Raw genomic sequence first — 19,476 nt, 5'->3', positions numbered from 1 at the left:
GTATCTAGGTATCCAATATATGGAAGTGTTGGATAACTAGACAACAGCAATGGTAGGCAACACAACTGGAAAACAGCATTTTCTATGCATGAAACAGCCTTTTCAGAATAGTTAATACTATTTTTATGTGCAGAAATGTAATTTTATTCACACAAAATTCTGTTTCTGTACAGGAACATTATGCACGCATTTTGAACAGTATGTGTCCCAGCATTTTATGTACCTATAATATGCTTTGCTGCACAGAAAATAATATATCTATACAGACCATGGTATTTCTTGTGCAGAAAAATACAATGGTTGAGTAGTTTTCAAAGCTGCAACAGTTTTTGAAGACTTTCTCACATCAGATTATTTCTTGCTTCAATGAAGAACAAAATTAGCAACAAGCTTCATTCTTAGTGGGCACAGAGGAGAAAATTCATCTATTGCAATCTAAAATTCAGATTTGGCCTGTATGAGCTCCCTTCCTCACCTTGAGGCCACAGTAAGGTCAGGATAAAAATTCACTTTCGTTATCAAAAGCCCTTCAGATTCAAGATCAGGGTTAACACCATTCTATGTTGTCTTAAAAGAATCAGGAAGCTAAGGTTTTAACAGTTTTGTTCCATGGGCACAATTCATAATGTCCAATGTTATGTACAGTAGAGTCATAGTAAACCAGCACCCATGGGGATTTGTAGATGCTGGATATATACAGTTTCTGGTTGTTAAAATAGGCATAACCAATATTATACTCTATATTATACCATACCATAAACTTTGTATTAACTTGATATTAAATTTAATTAAGACAAGCGTAAGTTAATGTGGCACAGTTTTATTGTATGATACATGTGCTTTTTATTTAAAGTATTATTTATTTGATTTTTTTTGCCAGTTGCTTGATTTCCTGTTACCCAAGAGTCTAATGTATTGTGTTTGCTCACTGTGCATCCTCCAGGCCCTTACACTGTCCTTTAGGTTTTCTGGTTGATGTCAGAGGGAGACAATAGAAGATGGGACCAAGATGTGTGGCACTGTTTACACTTTCAGCTTTAGCATATATTCATGATGTCTTTCCCTTTTTTTATCTTAAGGTTTTACTGATTTATATGTTTCACCATCATCTTGTCTTCTTTAATACTCTTAAGATGGCATGTGCTCTTCTCTGGACCTATAGGCTTTTGTGAAGAATTCATTCTACTGACGTACCCCTTTGTCTGCCGTTTCTGGCTTTCACAGAAGTCAGGCAGTCCTGTTTATTTGCTTTAAACCTTAAGTCAGGAGCAGCTCTCAAGAGTTGTAAAACCTTGATGGCAAGAGCCTAGCGCTGATAGAGAACTTAATGACTGCCGAGATTCTTTCAGATTGGATTTGTGCTCTGCACTCTTTTTTCACCTGCTCATAAAAAGAGAGAGGTGGAAAGGGGCAGGGGGGACCCAAAAAAAATACCACCACCCCAAGAAATAAAATAAAAATTTTGAAAAAATGGCAGCCCACTTAGGAAGTCCCTTAACAGGTTTTCTGAGCTTAAATGTACATTCATTTAAGTATCTGTTAATTACTTTACTATGGTGATGAGCACCTGTATAATGTCAGACGTCCCACAAAGCCCATTGTTAGCTCAACCGTCAGGCCGTTTAATGCTTCTGATTCACAGACGAAGGGTCTAGGTTTATCGTCTACTGGGAATTATTTTAATGTAGTACAAAAGAGTGCAGGAGATGGCTTAATGGCTCTGAAAGCAAGACCGTTATAATGCTCACATTGTAGTTTTAGACAGCACCAACCCTGAGTGCTCTCAAAGTTATAGCATCTTTTAAAAATCCCCGTCCAAAACAACTCGGGTCATTGAGACTTACATCACACACATATATCTGAGCTGCTGATGTGGTAACTGGTAGCAGTATTGAATATGCTTTTAACCTGCAATTTGCTGTGTTCTGGGGATCAGGTTATACAATCTTGAGCATTAACCTATCTCATAAAATGGGAGCCTGTAATGCATCAAAGTTTGTGCTTATCAGAGAAGCAATGGCAACAGCTGGAAGCGGAATTCTATGGAAATGCAACATACAAAGAAAACTAGAAGTCCCACTGAGTCTGTCCAATGGTTTTTGTATTCCAAATAAATTAAGGTAGTGTGTGAAGTTCTCCCTCCCTTTATCTTTACATTAACCCATTGAGAAGCATTTATCTCTTTGGATTAGAGTTCCCAAAATCCCCCAACCAGCACAGCCACTAACCCATTTAGCCAAGTAGGGCCCCTTCCACACAGCTGAATGAAATCCCACACTTTCTGCTTTGAACTAGAATATATGGCAGTGTGGACTCACATAACCCAGTTCAAAGCAGATATTGTTGGATTTTCTGCCTTGATGTTCTCGGTTATATGGCTGTATGGAAGGTCCATAGGAATGTATGAAATATTAGGAACACAAAAAATACTCCAATGAATATTGTAACATATTTCTCCACTCTATATATCCAAGAATGAAGCAATTTGCAATCAAAAATACATATATTTTAGGCTAACAATGTGTTTCATGGAAAATAGAAAATCACCTAATTAAAACAAATCACTCTAAACAAAGTTCAGGGTGCATACATTTTTATCAATTGCAATGAATTTTTAAAATCTATGTTAAATGTTTTTAATGTTTAAACTTTTTTGTACTGTTGGGGGCATCGAATTGTGCTCTTTTGTAAACCGCCATGAGTCGCCCTCGGGCTGAGAATGGCGGTATAGAAGCATAGTAAATAAATAAATAAATAAATAAAATAGGCAAAGGGGGAATATAGTATTACCCCTTTATCTACAGATTTATGTATCTGTGTTCCAAAAACATACTTTCCCCCCAAAAAAGTGGGCTTCACTATGTCCTTCTGTGTGATTTCACAGTATAATTCTAGCCTATGTCAAAGTACAGGGTTTGCTATAACTGACTGTTTCAATATCCCTAGGAAGTCTCAGAACACATAAATACACCTTTTCCAAAGGATCAATTATTAAAATAAAGTCACATTTGCAATAAGTATGCTCCAAAATACCTATAGACTTTTCCTCAGGAAGATACCCCCGCTCCCCTTGGAATGAGGGTGCCATAGTCTTGGTGGTGGAAAAAGGAGAACATCAACAAAATTGGCATTGATCAATCTGCCTCTTCTTCCTCTGGATCCAGGTTTTGCAGAAACACCAATTGTTTCAACAGAGCATGCCTAGGACTTTGGGTCTTAAATTGTGATTGGCTTCAACACTGCTATCTTCTACGTAGAAGTAACACCCCCTCACTTACATGTTTGCAAATATAACTGAATGCACAGCAGAAGTGACTTGTCTCAGGTCGCTTCTGACATCACAAAAAACCTGAATGCAGTGGAGCTTAGTTCTGATAGGAATGTACTACCTTTGAGGCAAAGGCAGTGTGTAGCATTTGGCATTGGGACCAGGAAAAGAATCAGGTGCCCCATATTTCATGCTTCGTTTAAGCTGAATGTCATGAACTTTAACCCAACAAGCATTCTGGAATGCATTAGAAAACATTTTCCTCCCCACAAAGCAAAATTAGTTCAAACAAGCAATAAAATGTGACATTAAACATTTAATTGAATACTACTCAATTATGGGCAGTTCTAGGTCAGATAGTCTTTGACCTGATAAAGACTTTTTCTCCTTCTAAGCTTCATTTTATTATTTTTTAAAAAGGGCTTCAAACCATCTTATCTTTAGATTGTAATTTCTGGATAAGTAGTTTTTAATAAGCATCTGAGGAACTCTACAAAAATGAGAGGTAGTTTGCCTAATTTTATATTAGTTTATATTACATTGGTACTGACTATGAGAGGAGTATCCTTTTAAATAGTGTAGAGAAATGTTTATTATAGAGTGTTTATTATACTGTATTTAAACTGTATTTATGTATTACATTTATTGCCATGGCCTAGCTGTGAGGGATAGGTTGCCATGGTGACAAGACAAAGCCTCAGAGGAGGTGGGCGGAGCTTAAGGAGGAAAAGGTTTGAAAGTGGCAGTTAAGCTCCAATCCGGTGGAAGAGACCCGGGGAAGAGGAGAGCCAGTTAGGGCTCTGTTGTGAAGCTGTGAGAATTCAGTAGTTCCTAGAATTTGTGAATATTTCTTCAGCAAGAAAGCTGAAGGTGTTACCTTGTTAGATTGCTTAGGTTAAAGGAATCTAACAGAGGGGGTTTTCAGGATTGCCAGTAAGGAAAGACTGGTGATCAGTGGTTTGTTCCGAGTATAGGGCAAACCGTGTGGATATTCACAATAGGGAACTCTGAAGTAGTATAAGCACTTCACTAAAGAAGAAGTTTGTAGAATTGTAACATCAGAAGCCTGTATGTATCTCAAACCAGCCATTTTGTAACATCAAGCCTTGTGTCAAGTTCAAATTCTCAAAACTGCAACAATTACGTTCTGTTAACAATAAAACTTGTTCTCTTTATATTTCAAACCTGCCTCCTCGATTGCTTTCATGCTTGGTGCATTCCACACTACCAAAGTCACCTCACAACACAACTAAAGATAAACAGAGACATAAACCAGCGTCTCTAAACATATTGGTGGCAGCTTAATTGATATCTAAAAGAAGGTTCCTCACAGAATATTGGTGGCATTAAAGAAGATTAATACTTCCTCACATAATTTTGTTGACAAGCGGTGGGATTAGTGCTTCTTTACATAATTTGGTGGCAGACGACGGGATTCGTGTAACAACTAATCGAGTGCCTTAAGTTTAATTTAGGAATAAGTTGTGAGGTAAAAGTTGTTGAAAACATGGCTACCAGGCGGCAGAGAAAGCTGGCTGAGGAAAGAGAGGGAGACCAAGGGGAAAGCTCGAGCTCTGAGTCAGAGACAGAGGCAGTGCCTATGTCAGAAATGGCTTATAAATACAAACTGGAAATGGAGGAAAAACGATTAGAGATGAGACGGTTAGAACTAGAGATGGAGGCAAAACAAAAAGAGAGAGAACTGGAGATGGAAGAAAGACAAAGAGTGAGAGAATTTGAACGGGAGTTAGAATTGAAGAGAATGGAGTTTGAGCTAGAGAAACAAAGATTGGCTTTGTCTCAAACATCCAGTGATGTTCAGGAAGGGAGATCTGGAGGGGATACCCCAGATTTGATGAAGAAATTCCCAAAATATACCAAGGAGGATTGTCCAGAGAAATTCCTAATATCTTTTGAAAGATGTTGTCGTGATTTTGGAGTGGCTAAGGAAAAATGGATGACATACCTTAGGCCACAGATAAGTGGGAAACTTTTGCAGATTTATGGACAGTTGCCTGAAGAATCTTATAGAGACTATGATTTGTTTAAGAAACAGATTCAACAAGAGTTTAGATTGACTCCGGAATATTATAGATTTAAGTTCAGATCGTTGAAGAAAGATAAAACACAAAGTTTTGCTCAGGTGGCCTCTAGATTGTCTCAACTGTTCGATAGTTGGATAAAGACGTCTGAGGTAGAAGATTATCAACAGCTGAGGGAACTTTTGAAATTGGAACAATTTTTCCAATTAGTTCCTTATGAAATTCGTTGGGTGATTCAAGATCGCAAGCCATCCACGATTGTAGAGGCAGCGGGTATGGCAGATCAAATAACAACCTTGAAAGAAGGATTTAAAAGGGAAGATCTGCCAGGGGACAAAAGAACAAACAGGCAGCCATTTTATTCACAACAAAAGCGCCCACAGCAAGAAAAGGGTGCTGACTTAGAAGACACCACCTATAGGAGGCAGAGTGTAATAAGACCAACTGCTCCTGAGGTAAAACGACGGTGCTTTCAATGTGGAGAATGGAATCATTTAAAATATCAATGTCCCCTGTTAAAGAAGGAGAAAACAACCCTCTTTGTGAATAAAATGAAAGAAACACCAAGGGCAGAAGCAGATACTGTTTCAAAGGAGAGTTCAAGCTCAGAGCCTCAAGAGAAACAATGTCTGTTCATCCTGTCAGGCAGCCCATCTAAGGACTACTTAGAAACCATTTCTATTGATCACAAAGACAGGAAAGGACTCAGAGATACAGGTTCCGAAGTATGCATCGCGCACCCTGAAATAATACCTCAGAAATTTCAACAGCCAACCTCTGAAATAAAATTAAAAGGTTTAGGTCCCGCGATCCCGACACCCGTGGTGACCTTGCCAATAGAATATAAAGGATGGAAGGGTATGTGGGATTTTGCAGTCAGTCCTGACATACCATATCAATGTTTAATTGGAAATGATTTGGCTGAGGAGATTAAATTCTGTAAGATGGCGTGCGGGGAGAAAGAATGTAACAATGAAAGCCCTGAACAGAAAGCCCTGTGTTTTGCCATACAACAAGATGGGGACGAGAGTCCAGAAACCAGCGCTACAGTGGCTGAGCTTGTTAAGAAGACGGGAGGAGTTGAGGAGATTCGGCAGGAACAGAGAGCCGATGGATCTCTGAAGCCTCTATTTGCTTTAGCTCAAAACCCCACAGTATTGCCAGAAGAACAGCCCTCCGAGTTTATACTGAAGAATGGTGTCCTATATAGGGAATCCAAAAGTGTAAACTCGACAGAAAGATCAGTGACATGTAGTCAAATTGTAGTGCCTCAAGGTTTTAGAGAACAGCTGATGAGGGTGGCACACGAAAACCCTCAAGGTGGACATTTGGGCATAAGAAAAACCACGAAAAGGATCACTAAAAACTTTTATTGGCCTGGCATGTTCCAGAGGATCAAAGAGTTTTGCCAATCCTGTGACATCTGCCAGAGATTGAGCACTGGAAGGGATAAAGTTAAAGCTCCATTGATCCCTATGCCAATAATTGGGGAACCATTTTACAGAGTAGGCATTGACATTGTAGGTCCTCTCTGTAAACCAAGCAGACGTGGTTACCGTTACATTTTAACCATGATTGACTACGCCACAAGATATCCAGAGGCTGTAGCTCTGACTAACATCGAAACAACTACAATTGCAAATGCCCTGCTGTCCATTTGGGGAAGAACTGGATATCCCAGAGAACTGGTCTCGGACTTGGGAACCCAGTTTACTTCCAAGCTTCTGTCGAAGTTGCTGGAGTTATGTGGAATTAGACACCTGACTTCCACAGCATATCATCCGCAAACAAATGGACTGGTTGAGAATATGAACAAGACTTTAGTCAAAATGATAAAGTCTTACAGTCAGGAAAGGCCTTATGACTGGGACGTCAAGTTACAACAACTGCTGTTCGCCTACAGGACCGTCCCTCATGACAGCACCGGCTACAGTCCATTTGAATTGCTGTATGGAAGGAAAGCTCGTGGTCCGTTAGATCTGTTGAGAGAATATTGGGAAGAAAGTCCGGCGAAGGATCCTGTTCCAGTGATGGAGTATTTAAGAGATCTTCAAGCAACAATGCAGCTGGCTAGAGACGTTGCTCAAGAACATTTGCTTGCGGCTCAGCAGAAACAGAAAGACTATTATGACTCTACTGCTAAGCCAAAGGTCTTCGACATCGGAGATGAAGTTTTATTTTTATCTCCCAACAAGGCCAACAAGCTTCAATTGGATTGGTCTGGACCATGGAAGGTCATCAGAAGACACAACCACATAAACTATGATATTTTTGATGAACAATCCAATGTAGAGAGAAGAGTCCATGTAAATATGTTGAAGCCTTATGTTGTAAGATCTGCAAATGTATGTTTTGTTGTTTCAGAAGAGGAATCCGGTCCCTTTTCTTTTTGGGAGGGTGATCGTGAACAGTTCAGGAATGTAGATCGGGTAGATATGAATGTAGAATTGTCCCTACCTCAGAAAAGAGAGGTTGTAGAGGTTTTAAATAAATATAGGGACATATTTTCGGACTTGCCAGGAAAGGTCCAAGGAGTCCAGCATCGAATAAACACCGGTGATGCTACTCCTATTGTATCTCCACCCTACAGGGTTACGGGGAGAATTAATGAATGTATTGAAAAAGAAATTAGGGAAATGTTGGACCTAGGGATTATTGCTCCATCGGTTAGCTCTTGGGCTTCACCTATAGTTTTAGTGCAGAAGCCTGACAAAACAATTAGGTTTTGTGTAGACTATAGGAGGTTAAATAAAGTGACCCAGACGGACACCTATCCTATGCCACGTTTAGACGATCTACTGGAAAGGATGGGGAAGGCCAACTTTATTAGTAGCATTGATTTGACCAAGGGGTTTTGGCAAGTGCCCATGGCACCACAAGACCGTCACAAGACCGCTTTCCGGACCCAAAATCGATTATTTGAATTTTATGTCCTTCCTTTTGGCCTAAAAAATAGCCCGGCCACATTTCAAAGATTAGTGGACAGTGTTTTGAGTGGACTGGGGTCATTCTGTGTAGCCTATATTGATGATATAGGGATTTTTAGTAATTCATGGAGAGATCACCTTAATCATTTAGATCTGGTGCTAAACAGGTTGAGGGAAGCAGGGTTAACCGTTAAAGCTTCCAAGTGTAGGATAGGATATAAGGTTACCAAATATTTAGGACATTTAGTGGGAGGAGGTCATATTCGACCTGATCCTACTAAAGTGGCAGTTATACACCAGTGGCCAATGCCCAAAACGAAAAAACAGGTTAGGGCATTCCTTGGATTGGCGGGTTACTATCGAAAATTTATCCCATCCTTTAGTAATCTGGCAGCCCCTCTTTCGGATCTTACTAAAAAGAAGAACCCGAACCAGGTAATTTGGACTCCAAATTGTCAGACTGCCATGGATCAATTGAAGAAATCCATTACTTCAGATTCTGTCCTAATGGCACCAGATTTTGACAAGCCCTTTATTTTGACGTGTGATGCTTCAGATACTGGGCTTGGAGCTGTCCTAAGCCAATTGGATGTAGAAGGAGAAGACAGACCCCTATTGTTCTTAAGTAAAAAATGGCATTCTAATGAGTATAGTATGTCAACAATTGAGAAAGAATGCTATGCCATTATCTGGTCAGTCAAGAAACTGAAACCGTATTTGTGGGGTAGGAAATTTACTTTGCAAACAGACCATGCTCCCTTACGATGGCTAGATAATGTAAAAGGTACCAATAACAAACTGTTAAGATGGAGTTTGGGTTTACAAGATTTCATATTTGACATAAAACATGTTTCAGGTAAACAAAATGTAGTTGCGGACGCCTTATCAAGGATTCCATAGGTTAAAGGTTTGTATATATGTATAGTTGAAATGTACCTAACTATGATGCGTTTCCCTTTCAGAATTGATATATGTATATTTATTGTTAAATGTTATGTAGGATTATTTTTGCTATTCTAGGATTAAGAAATGTGCAAAAATATATTTCTGGGGGGGGGGAAGGTGTAGAGAAATGTTTATTATAGAGTGTTTATTATACTGTATTTAAACTGTATTTATGTATTACATTTATTGCCATGGCCTAGCTGTGAGGGATAGGTTGCCATGGTGACAAGACAAAGCCTCAGAGGAGGTGGGCGGAGCTTAAGGAGGAAAAGGTTTGAAAGTGGCAGTTAAGCTCCAGTCCGGTGGAAGAGACCCGGGGAAGAGGAGAGCCAGTTAGGGCTCTGTTGTGAAGCTGTGAGAATTCAGTAGTTCCTAGAATTTGTGAATATTTCTTCAGCAAGAAAGCTGAAGGTGTTACCTTGTTAGATTGCTTAGGTTAAAGGAATCTAACAGAGGGGGTTTTCAGGATTGCCAGTAAGGAAAGACTGGTGATCAGTGGTTTGTTCCGAGTATAGGGCAAACCGTGTGGATATTCACAATAGGGAACTCTGAAGTAGTATAAGCACTTCACTAAAGAAGAAGTTTGTAGAATTGTAACATCAGAAGCCTGTATGTATCTCAAACCAGCCATTTTGTAACATCAAGCCTTGTGTCAAGTTCAAATTCTCAAAACTGCAACAATTACGTTCTGTTAACAATAAAACTTGTTCTCTTTATATTTCAAACCTGCCTCCTCGATTGCTTTCATGCTTGGTGCATTCCACACTACCAAAGTCACCTCACAACACAACTAAAGATAAACAGAGACATAAACCAGCGTCTCTAAACATATTGGTGGCAGCTTAATTGATATCTAAAAGAAGGTTCCTCACAGAATATTGGTGGCATTAAAGAAGATTAATACTTCCTCACATAATTTTGTTGACAAGCGGTGGGATTAGTGCTTCTTTACAAATAGTCTGAGTGTTCCCATGTTTTATTGGTTGTCTGACCCTTTAAAAATAGGATGCACTGCAAAATATCTAAAATAAAATTAATAAATCAGGAGTAGATAGGTAAAGTATGGCCCTCAATGTGTTACTGAGCTGCAATTCCTATGATTCCGCACCACTAGTTGTTTATGGTAAGTCAGGTGTGGTTGTTAACTGCCTTCAACTGTCTTTGACTTATAGTAACTCCGTGAATGGGAGGCCTCCATGTCATCTTATCCTACACTTCCCTGCTCATATCATGCAAACTCAAGGCTGTTGCTTCCTTGATTGAGTCTGCCCATCTGGGATGTGGTCCTCCTTGCCTTCCTCATTACCAAGCATCAATGTCTTTTCTTTTATTGATTTTTCCTTGCATGACATTGGACTGGATGGCCCATGTGGTCTCTTCCAATTCTATGATTCTAGTGATGCATCTCTTCTCATCGAACAGGCAAAATATGACCAGTTTAGTTGTCTTCCCTTCTAGATAAAATTGAATTCTGATATATTCTTGGACCCATTTATTTGTATTTTAAGATCCCATAGTATGTGCATGATTCTTCTCCTCCTTCAATCTTGAATGAGTTGATTTTTTCCTATCATCTTTTTAGTGTCCAGATTTCATTACTATACACAGAAAAGGGAAACACTATAGAATGGACCATGCTACCTTGAACATGTGATTGCATATCTTGAAACTTCAGGATCTGTTTTGGTTTTTTCATAGCTGCTCCCCCAAGTTCTAATCCTTTTTCTGATTTCTTGACTGAAGTCTCCATTCAGATTAATAACTGAGCCAATGTATGGAAAATCCCGACCTCCTTCAATGTCTTCATCATCTAATTTGAAGTTAGGTAAGTCATCTATGGTCATTACTTTGTCTTTGTTTTTATGTTTGACTGTAAAACTGCATTTTCACTTTCTGTCTTTATTTTCCTCCATCTTTGCTATTTTCTATTAATATCATGGTAACATCTCCATAGCTTAGATTGTTGACTTTCATACCTCCAGTTTTTATGCTTCCTTCTTCCGCATTTAATCTTATTTTACAGATGATAATTCTAACATATAAGTTAAACAGAGAGGGTCATAAAATGCAATCTTACCTGATCCCTTGCCAATGGGAAACCATTCTGTTTTTCTTTTTTCTCTACATCACAGTAGCCTCTTATCCTAAGTACAGATTATACAACAGGACAATCAAATGCTGCAACATGCTTGCTCATAGCTTTAAGATCAATCTATCTATTTCTGAGATCTATACAGTCAAGGTTTTGCTATAGTCTGATTTTTCTTTTGAAATCCTTTGACATGCTCCATGGGATATTTATTTATTTATTTATATTCTACCCTAATCTCCCCAGGGGGAATCACAGATATCCTATTACTTAATTCCAAGTATTCAGTTGCCCAAAAACATCTACTCTCCCTTAAAACATCTTGGTTTAAATCATGCTCTCAAGAGACCAAAAATAAAGTAGTTTTTATTAAAATAACATAGTTGGTTTACTCACAAACTTCACGTATTCAGCATACAGACACATTGCATATCAATCCAGTTACAGATCGGATTTGAAGTAGTTTCTCTGTGCGAATAACACAGGGCATCTTTCTTAGAATATGAACAGTCCAAAATCTAAAGAATTTTGGTCTGAGAATCTAATAGAATCTGTTCTGTAAAACATTCTGTTTCTATTGACTTAGAAATGCATACTATTTCTAAAATGGAGTCTGAGTCCTGAAAAGTCCCAGATCTGATCACATGATCTGCAACCCCTACCACAACATAGAGTTAAGGAAAACTGCATACCAATATACACATATAAATTACAGTAAACAATCTGAATTTTACACATAACAAATAACTAGTATAAAAGGCTCATAGAAGGTTTCTATTTCCAATAGCGACTAACATATCTGACAGTCCATTATGTATCCATAAGGCTCTTACAATTTTACCAGAATGGGGGAGGCATACCAAACATATTGATCAAATTAACTCATTAGCATCACTTTGCTTTCATACTAGATCAGTGATTCCCAAACTCTGGTCTTCCAGGTATTTTAAACTTCAACTTCAAAAAGTTTCAGTTGCCTTATCCAATGATAAGGATTCTGGGGGTTGAAGTCCAAAATGCCTGGCAGACCAAAGTTTGGGAAGTACTGTCTTATATTCTAACAAAAATATATAGCTCACTTTCCCAACAGAACAACACACTTTCTTTGTCTGGAATGTGTTCCTTCAAACTTTGACTAAATGGGATTTTGTTGATGAAAATACTAAAGAGCAGGTTTTTCCTGAACTGTTCAGCAATCTAACTTTGCATTGCCTGCTGAAGAATTTTTGGATGGGATTGAAGCAGAGCTAGCCCATGTGCGTAAAGAAAGATACCAAAGATTTTGCTGGGATAAAGTTTTTGAGAGATGGTACTGGAAGAGATTTCTGAGTATGAGGCACTCAAAAAGCTATGCATTCCAATTTCTGCATGAATATCTGACATCCTCTTTTCATTGTCTATGTACATCAGTCAATAAAAGACTAGAACTACTGCCATCACTATTTAAACTTCACAAGGCTGAAAGCTTTGATGAATGCTGTAATGGTGTATGTGCATAAGTATTTGTGTGTGTATTTTGCTTGTTTCTTCCACTGGGAGATCCACTACATACACAGAGAGAAAAACGCCAGCCTCTGAAAATCTCTGAAATATCATCCTATGTTAAGGGATGCTAGTGGAAGGAAACATCACTCCTATGCATGAGGAAGTGTTTTCCATTCACACACGAGCTGCTGGATCCTGGCCATGGTATTTCAAACGTGTCTATGGTCATTATAAGGCTCTGTGCATATAAAGGTTGTCTAAATATGACTTTCTCTGAAATATTCCAGATTTAGAAGAAGGTAATTGAAATTAGAAATGGGCTCATTTTGTTATAGATCTGAATAATTGCTTGCTTTGTTCATAAACTCCAGTCTATCATGGGTGGTAGAATTTGTGCATCATGAATATGTTATGCCAGACTTTAGCCAAAGCCATGACATATCCCAGAAATTAACTAAGGGAAATCTGTTTCTCATTATTCTCTGATGTTCACTGATTTATTTGCTTTCACTAACAAAGAATTTACGTCCTGAACTCAGTATCTACTTAGCATGTAGTTAACCCTTCCAGACTGGGATTCCGTCTCTTTTGTGGTACAGAATGAATGGCCTATATTTTGCTAGCTGATAAAATTTACTGTGTTCTTAACTGAACATTGTTTGCATTGTTTTATAAAAATCTTATAAGCATTAATTTTAAATGTATATTCCTTGTTTAATCTCTGTTCTGTGTATTTTAATATGTATTTTATAGAAATACATTTTGATGTGGAGCTTTTATAGAAATACATTTTGATATGTGTATTTGTGGTATTTTTTCAATGTTTGTGTTATTTTATTGTTCTGTTATCCACCTCAGACCATGAGGAGAGATGGCTAAGAATTATTATTATTATTATTATTATTATTATTATTATTATTATTATTTGATACACAACAAGATTGGTACACAGCAAACAAAATCACTCTGTTGGCTTTTGTATTCAATCACACATCGAACACTTCCCAAGTGCCTAGGACTGTGTGATGTATCGGTGACTAATGTGTGCAGAACCAAGTAGGGTGGCCTTTTGCTGCTGACAGATGGTTATTTTGTCAGTGCGGATTGTTTTTAAGTGCAGACCAAGGTCTTTAGGCACTGCACCCAGTGTGCTGATCACCACTGGGACCACCTTGACTAGCTTGTGCCAGAGTCTTTGCAGTTCGATCTTTAAATCCTTGTACCATGTCAGCTTTTCCAGTTGCTTCTCGTCAATTCTGCTGTCACCTGGGATTGCAACATCAATGATCCACACTTTGTTTTTGTCCCCCCCCCCCCCCCCCCCCACAATCGTGAGGTCAGGAGTATTGTGCTTTAAAACTCCGTCAGTCTGAATTTAGAAGTCCCAGAGTAGTTTGATGTGTTCATTTTCTCTAACTTTTTCAGGCTTGTAATCCCACCAGATTTTTGTCACTGGCAGATGGTATTTGTGGCACAAGTTCCAGTGGATCATCTGAGTGACAGTATTATGCATCTGCTTATGGTCTGTCTGTGCAATCTTCTTGCAGCAGCTGAGGATGTGATCCATCGTTTCATCTGTTTCCCTGCAGAGTGTACACTTGGAATCTGTCGTCGACTTTTCAATTTTGGCTTTGATGGCATTTGTTCTAATGGCTTGTTCTTGGGCTTCCAGAATCAGGCCCTCCAACTTCTTTTTCCAAGTTCCATTTGTGAGCCACATCCATGTTTTTTCCTTGTCAATTTTGCTCTCAATTTTTCCAAGGAACTGTCCATGGAGAGCTTTTATTTGCCAGATTTCTCTTCTGCTTTGCAATGTATTTTTATGGTAATTCACTCTTTGTCTTTTGAACCTTAACAATTATTATTGTTATTGCTATTATTAATGTTGTTGTTGCTGTTGTTGTTATAGGATTCAGAAGCAACTGATTTATTAAAAATACAAAATAAAAAATAAAAAAGTTAGCAGTTTAGTTTTCTCTCTCTCATTGCTAGAATCATTGGTGTCTTCATTTTATTTTAATTAGTAGTATTTGGGAAAAGGCAAAGTTTATTTACAATGCAGTTCTGTATGCAGTTCTTCTATGCCCCTAAATTGTCAAGTTATTCTGGTACATGAGGCAGAAAATCTAAGAAGTAATTATCATATTTTCTGACAAGAAAAATGTAATAATGGCAAAATAAATAACTAGAAAATTTCTACCTGAATTGCCTGCTTCACCTTATCAAAGATTGGGAAGGGGACATGTATATCGCCTTTCTCAAACAAATACACTTGTAAACTAAGTTTTTAAAAAATCAGATTCTGCCCATGTACATTTTGACAGGAAAAACTAAACCTATAAACTTTGAACTGGAAGGATATGCACGAATGCATCCATATTAACATCTAAGAAGTTGCAAGCGGGCACAAGGAGTTGGAAACTAAAACAGTGTGCCTTTCTCATTATTAACTCATTACTTCAATTTTATAAGTTTTGTATATGAATTTGACCAAGAGATGTTTTAAATAACTTAGGGTACAGGAAAAAAATGAATTAAGAATGCTACACTTGATTTTTGTCAAAAGGCCACAAAACAAGAGTACTTAGCAGTTCTGTGCATTTATTTAAATACTAACAACAGAGGTTTCCAATTAGTCTTGCTTAGCTGCTATATCAGTGCCAGATCAGGAGCCCCCAGTGGTGCAGTGGGTTAAACCCCTGTGCCGGCAGGATTGAAGACCGACAGGTCGCAGATTTGAATCTGTGGAGAGGTGGATGAGCTCCTTTTATCAGCTCCAGCTCCTCATGTGTGGACATGAGAGAAGCCTCCCACAAGGATGATAAAACATCAAATCATCCTGCGCAATGTCCTTGCAGATGGCCAATTCTCTCACACCAGAAGTGACTTGCAGTTTCTCAAGTTGCTCCTGACACTACAAAAAAAAGTGCCAGATCAAGAAATTTTGCTGCTTGAGATGATATATTAAATGGACCCAATCAAATTGTTGTTTTGATATGGGAATCAGGCAGGCCCATAAGCTCCTCTTCTCATCAATGGAAATTACAATATAATATACTATAGCTAACCATTAGCTGCTTTGCTATGGCATGCAAAATCTGCTGCTGGAGGTGCCTGTCTACCTCTATCTGCATCATGCAAAGATAGGACAAAATGTGGTCCATGAAATGTCCAAACCACCCACATATATGATCACATAGATAAATAAGCAATTCAAAACAATGTTATACAGCGTATCGTGGGCACCATGTTCAATACCTTCGGGAGTGGAGGCTGAGTATGGAGCTACCTATCAATGCATGGAAGTGGAAGAAGACAACAGAATAGGAAGGACAAGAGACCTCTTCCAGAAAATTAGAAACATTGGAGGTAAATTTCAGGCAAAAATTGGTATGATAAGAAACAAAGATGGCAGGGACCTAACAGAAGCTGAAGAGATCAAGAGAAGGTGGCGAGACTATACAGAAGATCTGTATAGGAAGGATAATAATATTGAGGATAGTTTTGACGGTGTGGTGAATGAATTAGAACCAGACATCCTGAGGAGTGAGGTTGAATGGGCCTTAAGAAGCATTGCTAACAACAAGGCAGCAGGAGATGACGGGATCCCAGCTGAACTGTTTAAAATCTTAAAAGATGATGCTGTCAAGGTGATGCATGCCATTTGCCAGCAAATATGGAAAACACAAGAATGGCCATCAGACTGGAAAAAATCAACTTATATCCCCATACCAAAAAAGGGAAATGCGAAAGACTGCTCAAACTTCCGTACAGTGGCCCTTATTTCTCATGCCAGTAAGGTAATGCTCAAGATCCTGCAAGGAAGACTCCAGCAATACATGGAGCGAGAGTTGCCAGATGTTCAAGCTGGGTTTAGAAAAGGTAGAGGAACGAGAGACCAAATTGCCAATATCCGCTGGATAATGGAGAAAGGCAGGGAGTTTCAGAAAAACATCTACTTCTGCTTCATTGACTATTCTAAAGCCTTTGACTGTGTGGATCATAATAAATTGTGGCAAGTTCTTAGTGGGATGGGCATCCCAAGCCACCTTGTCTCTCTCCTGAGGAATCTGTACAAGGACTAAGTAGCAACAGTCAGAACTGACCATGGAACAACAGACTGGTTCAAGATTGGGAAAGGCGTACGGCAAGGCTGCATCCTCTCACCCAACCTTTTTAACTTGTATGCAGAACACATCATGCGATGTGCGGGGCTTGATGAATGCAAAGCTGGGGTGAAAATTGCTGGAAGAAACATTAACAACCTCAGATATGCAGATGACACCACCCTGATGGCCGAAAGCGAGGAGGAGCTGAGGAGCCTTCTAATCAAGGTGAAAGAAGAAAGCGCAAAAGCCGGGTTGCAGCTAAACGTCAAAAAAACCAAGATTATGGCAAAAAGAATGATTGACAACTGGAAAATAGAGGGAGAAACCGTGGAGGCCGTGACAGACTTTGTATTTCTAGGTGCAAAGATTACTGCAGATGCAGACTGTAGCCAGGAAATCAGAAGACGCTTACTTCTTGGGAGGAGAGCAATGTCCAATCTCGATAAAATAGTCAAGAGTAGAGACATCAGACTGGCAACAAAGATCCGCCTAGTCAAAGCCATGGTATTCCCTGTAGTAACCTACGGATGTGAGAGCTGGACCTTAGGGAAGGCTGAGCGAAGGAAGATAGATGCTTTTGAGCTCTGGTGTTGGAGAAAAGTTCTGAGAGTGCCTTGGACTGCAAGAAGATCCAACCAGTCCATCCTCCAGGAAATAAAGCCCGACTGCTCACTGGAGGGAAAGATACTAGAGACAAAGTTGAAGTACTTTGGCCACATCATGAGGAGACAGGAAAGCCTAGAGAAGACAATTATGCTGGGGAAAGTGGAAGGCAAAAGGAAGAGGGGCCGACCAAGGGCAAGATGGATGGATGGCATCCTTGAAGTGACTGGACTGACCTTGAGGGAGCTGGGGGTGGTAACGGCCGACAGGGAGCTCTGGCGTGGGCTGGTCCATGAGGTCACGAAGAGTCGGAGACGACTGAACGAATGAACAACAACAACAACAACATCTGTGGATTAACACTAAGGCCAAAGGTTATAGTAAAGGTACTAAGATTTGGTGTTTTGGAGATAAGGAAGAAAGCAAAAAGAGAAAAAGAGAAAGATTAGTAATGGCTTTATGATATGCTATACCAATAAATATGTCTTTGGTATCTTTCCATGTTTAAATTCCACTCTTCTCGTCTTTCTTCATATATTGTACCACTATGGAAACCATACATTATGATGCTCTGTTATATTACCCACTCTGGCAAAGGAGATAATTAAAAATATAAATTTTAAAGACAGTGTTTTCCTCCACTGTTATTGATAGAAAATCAATTGCTTCATTTGGGCACATTCATGGTTTATACATTTTGATTCAAGTGTCAAAAAATGAAAACAGATGCAGGACTACCCTTTGGGGAAAAAAGAATAGTTTCCCTTGTATTCCGTTCTGTTACCATCAACTGAATTGACTGATATTTGTAAAATTTGTCAAATGCAAAAGAAAGCACAGAACTCTGGGAAATGTAGTTTGGGAAGGCGAGGAGCCCTATGCCAGAGAATTCAAAAAGCCCTGCCCTAAACTACATTTCCCAGAATTGTGTTCAGCATCAGAAAGTCCCAATCAGGACAGGGGAGAGATTTGTCCCTCCATAGCAGCAGCCAGACAGAGTTCCAATAAATTGTTGAATCTGCAAAGAAGAGGACTGACTGATACTTTCAGTAAGTAATCTCTGTGCTGGGCTGAAAGTTAATATATGAGAGACATTCAATGAGATGGCTGTTCTGACTTTAAAAAAAAGTTTTTGTCAATTTTGTTTTTTAAAAAATCCCTAAAATCAGTAGATGTATGAATATTTCTGAAAGTTGGGAGGAATGATCCCCTGTTGGCTTGTGTCATTGTATAGAAAATTCAAGGTGGTAGGTCTTGTAATTTTTTAATAATTTTTTTATAAAAAACTTTGAAAATTCCTCAAAAATCTGTGGATAAGTGAAACATTCTGAAACTTGATGGGCTAAATGTGTCCCACTATTGTAGCAAATTTCACCCCAATAGCTGTAAAAATGAGGAAGAAGGGAGCCCCTGAAGTTTTCCAACTTGAGCAATCACTATAACAAAAAAGTAACGAAGTTGCGTTACTCTCTGTATAACAAAATGTTCAGTAACAATACTTAAGAAACATTTTAGAAATGAAACGCCAGCACCCCCTAATTTTGTAATGAGTTTTGAAATTTTTTTTCATTGATCACTTTTACAGTCCTCAAAGCACTTTGCTTTAAAATGTGCTTGAAAAGTGGTAATTTTTCTACTCTAATCAGAACAGCTAATTGTAGAGTCAATGTAGGCTTTTTGTGTTTGCTTCCAATTTGGTCACATTTGCATTTTGTTCCTTAGCTAGATGTTGTCTCTGTTCCCTAGCTCAGTGTTGAGGGTTTGAGGATGCTTTTCTTCACCAACTGCTATGTTTGCGCTCTACTCTCTTTTGTAGATGACGGGCCCACATTTCTTGTCCTTCCCTTTTTTATGCATGCTTGACATTCTTGTGGTTTGGACAAAACCAGCTATGCCCTTCCTTCTCAATTTGTTCCTTCTCCAACTCTAGTGTCTTCAGCACTTCCAAGCTGTACACCAGGTAATGATGAATTGCTATGTCTCCGCCACTGAAATACTTTCATTCTTC

Source organism: Anolis sagrei, chromosome 1 (genome assembly GCF_037176765.1).
Source record: "Anolis sagrei isolate rAnoSag1 chromosome 1, rAnoSag1.mat, whole genome shotgun sequence".
Lineage (NCBI taxonomy): Eukaryota > Metazoa > Chordata > Lepidosauria > Squamata > Dactyloidae > Anolis > Anolis sagrei.
The sequence above is the reverse complement of the archived record's forward strand: the minus strand, read 5'-3'. Positions refer to the sequence as shown.